Genomic DNA, 9,858 nt, shown 5'->3' with positions numbered 1-9,858 from the left:
AAATCACTCTTATAAATGAAAGAAAAGGAAGTGAAAAACTCAAGTACATACAAAAAATAGATTTACTGAGCAAAAAGAGCACTCATTCAGAGTTAAACAGCGACTTTTTCATAATTCATCAATGAATTTTTTGTGAGTTCCCTTATTGTGCAAGATATTATGTTGGTGTGCTAATGTATAGAAACAATCCTGAATTATATTTTTCTTTTTTTAAAATATAGATGATTATACATACTACAAATAGAGAAGCATAGATTAAGAAAGTATTCAGCAGAATATTGCCATGGAATGTTCAAGGGGAAGAGATGTTGGATATAATTAACCCCAACATTTTACATGAGAGATTGAAGACCAGAACTTGGAAATACCAATGTTACATGGCAGAGGCAGAAGGTGTTAACTTTTTTTCTTAACTAGGTGACCAAAGAACATTTAGCCTGGCTAGATGAAAATGTAAATATTAAATGCATTATTATGATGAATAATGTTTTCTTAAAATTAATTTTCTTAGTAAATATAGATTATTTAAATGAGAATAATTAATGGTGGAATTACTATTCACTTTAACTAGCATTTGTGATCACAACCTCTGTCCCAGGAGCCATGCTAAATATTTTACATCTATTTTTTCATTTAATTCCTACCACAGGATGGAAGATATATGTTATGATGAACAATAACAAATTATTACCTTATGCTTAAGCAATTCAGATTTAGAGAGAGACCCACACACAGACCTAATTAGTAATAAACATAATGCAGCAAGTAGAGTAACACAAGTATATTATGTCTTTAAGTATATGGAAGAAGAAGCAATCAATTCTGCCCAAAAAAAGATCAAGGAATTCTTAATTGGAAAATATAATCTTGGACCTCTGACTTTTTCCTTCTTAATGAGTTTCCTGGGTAGAATAATGAAGGATAAGGATCTTTAAGCAAGGGGAACTATGTGAACAATAGAATGGTCTCTTGAAAATAATTTCATGTCTCCACTGCATAGTGAGGCAAGTTCTAAATCAGCTTTCAGAGTAAGATAAAGGAAAAAGCTGAAATTAGGGTCAGGAAAGAGCTAACAGGACTCTTGGGATTAGTTCCTAAAACGAGTCAAGTCAGGAAAGTGGTCAAACACAGATGTATTCTTCTATGAGTTAGATACTTCTAAGGGACAAACCCTTTAATCTGTAGTTCAAGTCCAAGAGTCATGTTCCAGGAGAAAAGGCACAGAAGTTACAGGGAACCTCTTCATTTGAAGAGATTCTCATAAAAAAAAAAAAATTCTTTTTGCTCCCAACCTCCTCTGGAAGAAGCCTTGATTCAGTCCTTCAGTGAATCTGCAGCATGCTTGCCAGTTTCCTTTTCTGACATCTCTTGTTCTTCCTCACAGATATCACATTCTCTCTCAAGCATAACGAGCATCATTACAGTATGGCCTATGCACATATTAGTTCACATATTAGTTAATTTGCCTATTACATCAAAGTCATGTTTGCTTCCCCTTCCCCTCACTTGCTCAACATCTCCTATTTCCTCTATTTGGGAGAAAAACAACAATAGAAATATACCAGGCTTTGCCTTTTCTTGCCCTCTTCTCCTCTGAACACTGAGATTCTGACTTTGTAAATCTCAGCCCTTCCTATCTCAGAAACATTTGTCTTGTCATCTTCCTTCAGATAGCCTTATTCTGCATCTAGAAAAGTCAGTAGCCTTCTTCCTTTTAGCAGGTGGATTTGAAATAGTCAAACTAATGGGAGGTACCCAAGCAAAAACAGCACTACAAATGGACTCTTACTCAACTTTTTTATTCATTGTATTAATCATTAGATATTTTGCTAGGGTTTATTATGTACCAGGTCCTCTTGTGTGTTGACAATGTGGTTATAAAAATGGCAAACAGAAAACATAACATATTGAATCTGATAGTGCAATGAAGACAGATAATGCACAAAAACACAATGTAGTAATTTTTCAGAGTTGAGACATGGGCCAATCAGGAAATGTATAGCACAGTGAGAGCTATGACAGGCAGACTAACCTAGTCTGGAAAAATCAGAGAGATTTTGCTGAAGAATGAGGCTTAAAATGGAATGTGTGTGTGTGTGTGTGTGTGTGTGTGTGTGTGTGTGTGTTTAAGTAGGGAGAGGGAGTTCCAGACCTTGTGGGAGAAAGTAGCTTGACATTTTTGAAGAATTAAAGATCATTGTGGCTGAACTGTGGTAAGGGAAAGATGGATCTGGACAAATTGAAGATGTGGGTAGAGGCAGATAATGCAGGACCTTATAGACCGTGTTATTATATTTGATCTTTATCTCAAGTGTAACAAAAAAAGTTGAAGGGTTTTAAATAGGAATATTACAGATTGATATTTGCATTTCCAGAAGAGTACTCTATGAGCTTTGTGGGAATAGATTCAAGAGGAGCAATGGTGGGTATAAGGAAATTTGGTAATAATGGTAAGTCAGTAGTATAGGTGTGAGACATTGGCTTCCTAGTCTACGAAGGTGCCAAAAAGATAGATGTGGAAAGACTGAAAAATACCTAAGAGGTTTAATGTCAGAACTTTGCAGTTGGGTAGAAAAGTTTAGGGAGAAAGGGAAAGGAAGAGGGTTCTTGAATGAATGACTGAGTAAGTGGCTATGCTGCTCACTCAGGTAGTAAACTTTAAAGAGAAGTGAAACATTAGAGTGAAAAGGAAGGGTTCATTTTTCACTTTTGGACGTGGTTGAGAACCCTGTAAAAATTCCAGGTATGGTATTCAAAAAAAAAGAGGTAAGGAAAGAGGAAAACATTTTGGAATCACAGGCATGTAGGCAGTGATTAAAGTTATGCATTTCCTGGAAGAGATTGAAGCATGATAAGAAAAGAGAATCTAGAACAAAACTCTGACAAAATTCATTTTTCAAAGGTCAGAGGAGGAGGAAATGTTAAAAGGAACTGAAAAGAAATAGCTAGCAAACTAGGAGGAAACCAGGAAGTTTTTCAATGAGAAGGCTATGGTGAACCAAGATTCTGAAAAAGATACCCAGGGGTAGGAGAACCAGAAAGGGTTCATTGAGTTTGGCAGCAATGAGATTTTTGGAGAGGGCTGTTTTGTAGAGCTGGGAACAGAATGATAAGACCAAAATTTAAATGGGTTGAAGAAAATATGTGGGAAAGAACTAGAGGAAGGAAATTATTTCTGGAAGTTTGGCCCTGATGGAGAGAGAAAGCCGTGACAGTGGTTAGAAGACACTGTAAGTAGTCTAGTGAAGTTTACTTAAGATTAAAGAAATACCTTTGTTTAAATGATAGTGGCAAACAGAAGTTCTGATTCCCGATGTGAGGATAGATCATCTTTACAGCTACTATCACCATGGTAGCTGAAGGAAGAGGGTGAATTTAGAGCCATTTGCCGATGGCCAGGGAATCTCCTTTAAACTGAGGCCTAAGCACTTTTCTTGACAGTTTCTTCCTTTGAATGCAATTCTGAGAACCTGGTTTGTTGCTGTTTAACATCTGTAGGCTTAGAGAATCTTTTTTTCTTACACAGACAGTGCTAATAGATCCTGGATTTTTAATCTAGTTTTTCCTCTATTTTATTTTATTTTATTTTATTTTAATTTTATTTTATTCCTTTTCAGTGTTCCAGAATTCATTGTTTGTGCACCACACCCAGTGCTCCATGCAATATGTGTCCTCTATAATACCCACCACCAGCCACACTCTACCCCCTCGTCCCCCCCAAAACTCTCAGTTTGTTTCTCAGAGTCCACAGTCTCTCATCGTTTGCCCCCCCTCCAATTTTCCCCAACTCACTTCTCCTCTTCATCTCCCAATGTCCTCTGTGTTATTCCTTATGCTCCATAAATAAGAGACCATATGATAATTGACTCTCTCTGTTTGACTTATTTCACTCACCATAATCTCCTCCAGTCCCATCTATGTTGATACAATAGTTAGGTATTCATCCTTTCTGATGGAGGCATAATACTCCATTGCATAAATGGACCATATCTTCTTTATCCATTCATCACTGAAGGGCATCTTGGCTCTTTCCAGAGTTTGGCGAGTGTGGCCATTGCTACTATGAACATTGGGGTACAGGTGGCCCTTCTTTTCACTACATTTGTATCTTTGGGGTAAATACCCAGTAGTGCAATTGCAGGGCCATAGGGTAGCTCTATTTTTAATTTCTTAAGGAATCTCCACACTGTTTTCCGAAGTGGCTGCACTGAGGTGCATTCCCATCAACAGTGTAAGAGGGTTTCCTTTTCTCCACAACCTCTCCAACACTTGTTGTTTACTGTCTTGTTAATTTGGGTCATTCAAACTGGTGTTAGGTGGTATCTCTTGATTTGAATCTCCCTGGTGGCTAATGATGATGAACATTTTTGCATGTGTCTGTTAGCCATTTGTATGTCTTCTTTGGAGAAGTGTCTGTTCATGTCTTCTGCCCATTTTTTTTTTTTTTTTTGACTTGACTATCTGTTTCCTGTGTGTTGAGTTTGAGGAGCTCTTTATAGATCTTAGATATCAGCCCTTCATCTGTAGTGTCATTTGAGAATATCTTCTCCCATTCCGTGGGTTGCCTCTTTGTTTTGTTGACTATTTCCTTTGCTGTGCAGAAACTTTTGATCTTGATAAAGTCCCAAAAGTTCATTTTTGCTTTTGTTTCCTTTGCCTTTGGCGACATAACTTGAAAGAAATTGCTATGACCGATGTCGAAGAGGTTACTGCCTATGTTCTTCTCGAGGATTTTGATAGATGCCTGCCTCACATTGAGGTCTTTTATTCATTTCAAATTTCTCTTTGTGTATGGTATAAGAGAATGGTCGAGTCTCATTCTTCTACACATAGCTGCCCAATTTTACTAGCACCATTTATTGGAGAGACTGTCTTTTTTCCATTGTATATTTTTTCCTGCTTTGGCGAAGGTTATCTGACCACAGAGTTGAGGGTCTATATCTGGGCTCTCTACTCTGTTCCACTGGTCTCTGTGTCTGTTTTTGTGCCAGTACCATGCAGTCTTGGTGATCACAGCTTTGTAGTAAAGCTTAAAATCAGGCAACATGATGCCCCCAGTTTTGTTTTTCTTTTTCATCATTTCCTTAGCAATTCTGTGTCTCTTCTGGTTCCATACAAGTTTTAGGATTGTTTATTCTAGCTCTTTGAAAAATGCTGGTGGAATTTTGATCAGGATGGCATTGAAAGTATAGATAGCATCCATTCCTGATTAAAACTATTCAAAGTATAAGGGTAGAGGGAACATTCCCCAACTTCATAAAATTTGTTTATGAAAAACCCACAGCGAATATCATCCTCAATGGGGAAAAGTTGACAGCCTTCCCTTTGAGATCAGGAACATGACAAGGATGCCCACTCTTACCACTGTTGTTCAACATAGTACTAGAAGCCCTAGTAACAGCAATCAGACAACAAAAAGAAGCAAAACGTATTCCAATTGGCAAAGAAGAAATCAAACCCTCTCTCTTCACAGATGACATGATACTTAAAATGGAAAACCCGAAAGACTCCACCCCAAACTACTAGAACTCATACAGTAATTTAGTAATGTGGCAGGATACAAAACCAATGCACAGAAATCAGTTGCTTTCTTATACACTAACAATAAAAATAGAGAAAGAGAAATTAGAGAATCTATTCTGTTTACTAGAACACCAAGAACCATAAGATACCTGGGAATAAGCCTAACCAAAGAGGTAAAGGATCTGTACTCAAGGAACTACAGAACACTCATGAAAGAAATTGAAGAAGACCCATAAAGATGGAAGACCAGGGACGCCTGGGTGGCTCAGTGGGTTAAAGCCTCTGCCTTCGGCTCAGGTCATGGTCCCAGGGTCCTGGGATCGAGCCCCACATCAGGCTCTCTGCTCGACAGGGAGCCTGCTTCCTCCTTTCTCTCAGCCTATCTCCTCAGCCTACTTGTAATCTCTGTCTGTCAAATAAATAAATAAATAAAAATATTAAAAAAAAAAAAGATGGAAGACCATTCCATGCTCATGGGTCAGAAGAATAAACATTGTTAAAATCTTTATACTGTCTAGAGCAATCTATATTTTCCTCTCTTTCTGTTCCCATGGACTGTGGTTTCCTTCACTTCAGTTAAATTTTTTAAAGATGTTCTTTTTTGCATCATGTGCTGCAAGGGAAGAACCTTATGTTTGAACCTTGATTTTTAAGCCTCTATTCTGACCAGAATCTAAGCTTCTATTCACTTTTACTAAGAAACCTTCTGTGCTTTCAACTATTATCAAAAGTGCTACTTGAAAACAGACTAAACTCCTATATTATAGTATGTCTATGCCTGGAAATTTCTGTTGCCTTGCCCATCTACTGGTGTAAAGCCCTTTCTGAATGTTAACTCTTACTGGTGTTCAATATTAGGCGTATATGTTATTATGATTATTACTCTTCTCTGGATTCTGCCAGAGATGTTTCTATATCTCATGGTCCTTAGTAAAGAAGTGACAAATTATCTCAGTGTTTTATTTCTATACCAAATAATAAATAAACAAATTCCATGGGTTGGCAATATACTTGTTTACTAAAAACTATAAAATAGTTTTGAAAGAAATTAAACACACAAACAGTTAGAAGGACTGTGTTCATGAATTGGAAGAGTTAATTATTTTTAAGGTTGTAATATTTCCCAAATTGATCTACAATTTAATGTAATCCCTATCAAAATCCCAGTTGCCCTTTGTATAGAAATTGATAAGCTCATTCTAAAATTAATATGAAAATGAAAGAGATCCAGAAAAAGGACAAAGTTGGAAGTCTCACATGTCCTGATTTCAAGGCTTACTACAGAGCTACATTAATCAAGATAATATGGTAGGGGCACCTAGCTGGCTTAGTTGGTAGAACATACAACTCTTGATCTCAGGGTTGTAAGTTCAAGCCCCAAGTTGGGTATAGAGATTACTTAAAAATAAAATATATTTTTTTAAAAAGGTAGCATGGTGGTGACATAAGGATAGACAAACTGATCAATGGAAAGGAATTGAGAGTCCAGAAATAAAACCACATATCAACAAAAGGTGATGGGACAATTAGAGACCCACATGTAAAAGAATAAAGTAGGACCCATGTGGCACACCATATATAAAATTTAGTGCAAAGTGTGTCAAAGTCCTAGATTTTAAAGCTAAAAGCATAAAACTCTAAAAGAAAATGCAGTCGTGAGTCTTCATGACTTTGAATTAGGTAATGATTTTTAGATATACTAAAAATACACACACACACAAAGAAAAAAAAATAAACAAATTGCAGTTTATCCAAATAAAAATCATGCTTCAAAGGCCATATCAAGAAAGGAAAAAGAGAGCCCATAGAATGTGGAAATATATTTGCAAATTATATACTTGATTAGGGACTGGCATCCAGAATATAAGGAACTCTTACATCTTAATAATAAAAAGACAAATATTCCAATTTAAAAAGTTATAAAGCTATTGGAATAGACATTTCTACTTTATTTTGACAAATAAAGTATTTCTGAACTCTTTAAAATGAAAAAAAAAATCCATGCACACACTTATCACAGCCTCTACTTTTGCCTTCTCCCTTCTGTCTGCTGTTTTCTTTCACTCATTTAACTGTATGTTAGGAATACTACCAAGAAATAATGAGGTCAGAGGAGGGTCAAAATGAAATTGTTTAATTTCTTTACTCACTGGAAAAAAAGCCCAACTGTTTAATAGAGTCAGAAAGTAATTATTCAAATGTATTTGAGTCCCCATATGGACTCTGATTATCTGTGCTTTTCCTGTCACTCATTATGAGAATAGTTAAGATGTAAAAGAATCTTAGAGTTATCTATACATTGTAATATAATAACAGTGTCTTCATTGACAAAATAGAAATGTTATTTAGAAGTAATAACTGAGATACAGACTAAGTGATCAAGAGGATTGCTTTTGAAAATTTGAAGCAAAATGTTGTAAATTTCCTTTAAAATTCGGGATCTCTCTGATTGGAATGACCAATCACTTTCCATTTCTATGTTTTCCCAGTTGTGGACAAGAGACAACGTGGATAAGGGTATGACTCTGAGGTAGATCTAGGTTTCCTTTTGGCTCCATTACTTTCTTCCTTTGCTGTAAAAGGTGAAAAATCAAAACAACTTTATAATTTTTGAGGCACTACCGTAGGAATTAAAAAGATAATATATGTGAAATGTTTAGAACAGGGCCTGGCTTGGATGATTGCTCCATTAGTGGCAACAATAACCTTGCTATGTGCCATTACTGTGTATACTAATGACTCCAGAAACAAATATTCTAATTTCATTTATCTGTTTAATACAATCAATCTTGAAAATTTGTTTTTATTTAAACAACAAATTAAATTATATACTTACCGGAATTTAGTAAGTATTTTGATTATTGAGAGAGAATGATTTAGTTAAGGATCTCTGTGGGCTTTTTTCCCCAAAGTAGATTGAATGGTCACAGATAAGGAAGTTATTTTTCATTACTTCCTCAATATCAGATAATATATGACAGGAGATTCAGGAGGTTACATGAGATTTCCTGAAGCAAATGTTTGTGGAGCAAAAGTCATACATAAGATTTTGTTTAGAAATGAGTCATCAGAGCTCTCTACTCTAGCCATCTGAGATGCTGAAAGGACAGAAGGCTAGGGGGAAGAAGCTGGCCCAAGCCCCTCCTATTGTAAAGAAGCAGGAGGCCAAGAAGATGGTCAATCCCTTGTCTGAGATAAGGCCCAAGAATTTTGGCATCAGACAGGACATCCTGACCAAAAGAGACCTCATTTGACAAATAGTCCTACTACATCCGGCTGCAACGGCAAAGGGCTATTTTCTATAAATGTCTAAAAGTGCCTCTCATGATTAACCAGTTCACCCAGGCCTTGGACCACTAAACAGCTACTCAGCTGCCTAAACTGGCCCACATATACAGACCAGAGACAAAGCAAGAGAAGAAGCAGAGATTGTGGTTCTGGGCTGAGAAGAAGGCTACTGGCAAAGGGGATATCCCCACTAAAAGGCCTCCTGTCCTTCAAGCTGGAGTTAATCTTGTCACCAACTTGGTGGGAAACAAGAAGTCTCAGCTGGTAGTGATTACACATGATGTGGATCCCATTGAACTGGTTGTCTTCCTGCCTGCACTGTGTCCTAAGCTGTGGGCTTCCCTACACATTACCAAGGGGAAGGCTAGGCTGGGGCATCTGGTTCATGGGAAGACCTGCACCACTGTCGCCTTCACACAGGTTAATTCAGAAGACAGGGGAGCTCTGGCTAAGCTGGTGGAAGCCACCAGGACCAAGTACAAAGACAGATGTGATGAGATCCAACATCACGGGGGGGTGGGGGAGAAGGGGGCAATGTCCTGTGTCCAAAGTCTGTGGCTCACATTGCCAAGTTGGAGAAGACAAAGGCTAAAGAACTACCCACCAAACTGGCCTGAGTGGATGCTGTTGAATTTTTTGTACAGAAAAGTAATAAAAAGTTCTCTTTCAGTCACTTAAAAAAAAAAAAAAAAGGAAATGAGTCATCAGTACCCAACCTTATCACAGAAGGAGTTAAATTAAGTTGCCTCTTTTAAGAAGGCAAACCCTATGGGAATTGGGTTCCTTGTGCTGCTATTTAACATAAAAATTTTTAAAAATCCAAACAATCTTTTTTATATTTAAAAACATTTTTTTTTAAATTAGGGATCCATGATCTGAACATGTTTTTAATACTGACTCATATTTAACTTACACTTTATTTGTTATTTTTTGCCAGGCCTTCATTTTGGATTATTAGATTTATTATCAATATATTTTATATATGATTGATCAGATTTATTATCAGTGAATTTTATACTTTGTTTTTACTTTTTTCTTTACTAATTA

The 9,858-nt window shown here is 36.6% G+C and overlaps 1 pseudogene; it reads left to right on the top strand.

Annotated features, from left to right (window-relative positions):
- Positions 1 to 8,618: 8,618 nt before the first annotated feature.
- LOC116878165 lies at positions 8,619 to 9,428 on the top strand (annotated as a pseudogene).
- The last annotated feature ends 430 nt before the right edge of the window (positions 9,429 to 9,858 follow it).

This window comes from Lontra canadensis, unplaced genomic scaffold (assembly GCF_010015895.1).
Source record: "Lontra canadensis isolate GAN:19392208 unplaced genomic scaffold, GSC_riverotter_1.0 scaffold56, whole genome shotgun sequence".
In the NCBI taxonomy this organism is placed as follows: Eukaryota; Metazoa; Chordata; class Mammalia; order Carnivora; family Mustelidae; genus Lontra; species Lontra canadensis.
The sequence above is the reverse complement of the archived record's forward strand: the minus strand, read 5'-3'. Positions and strand labels throughout refer to the sequence as shown.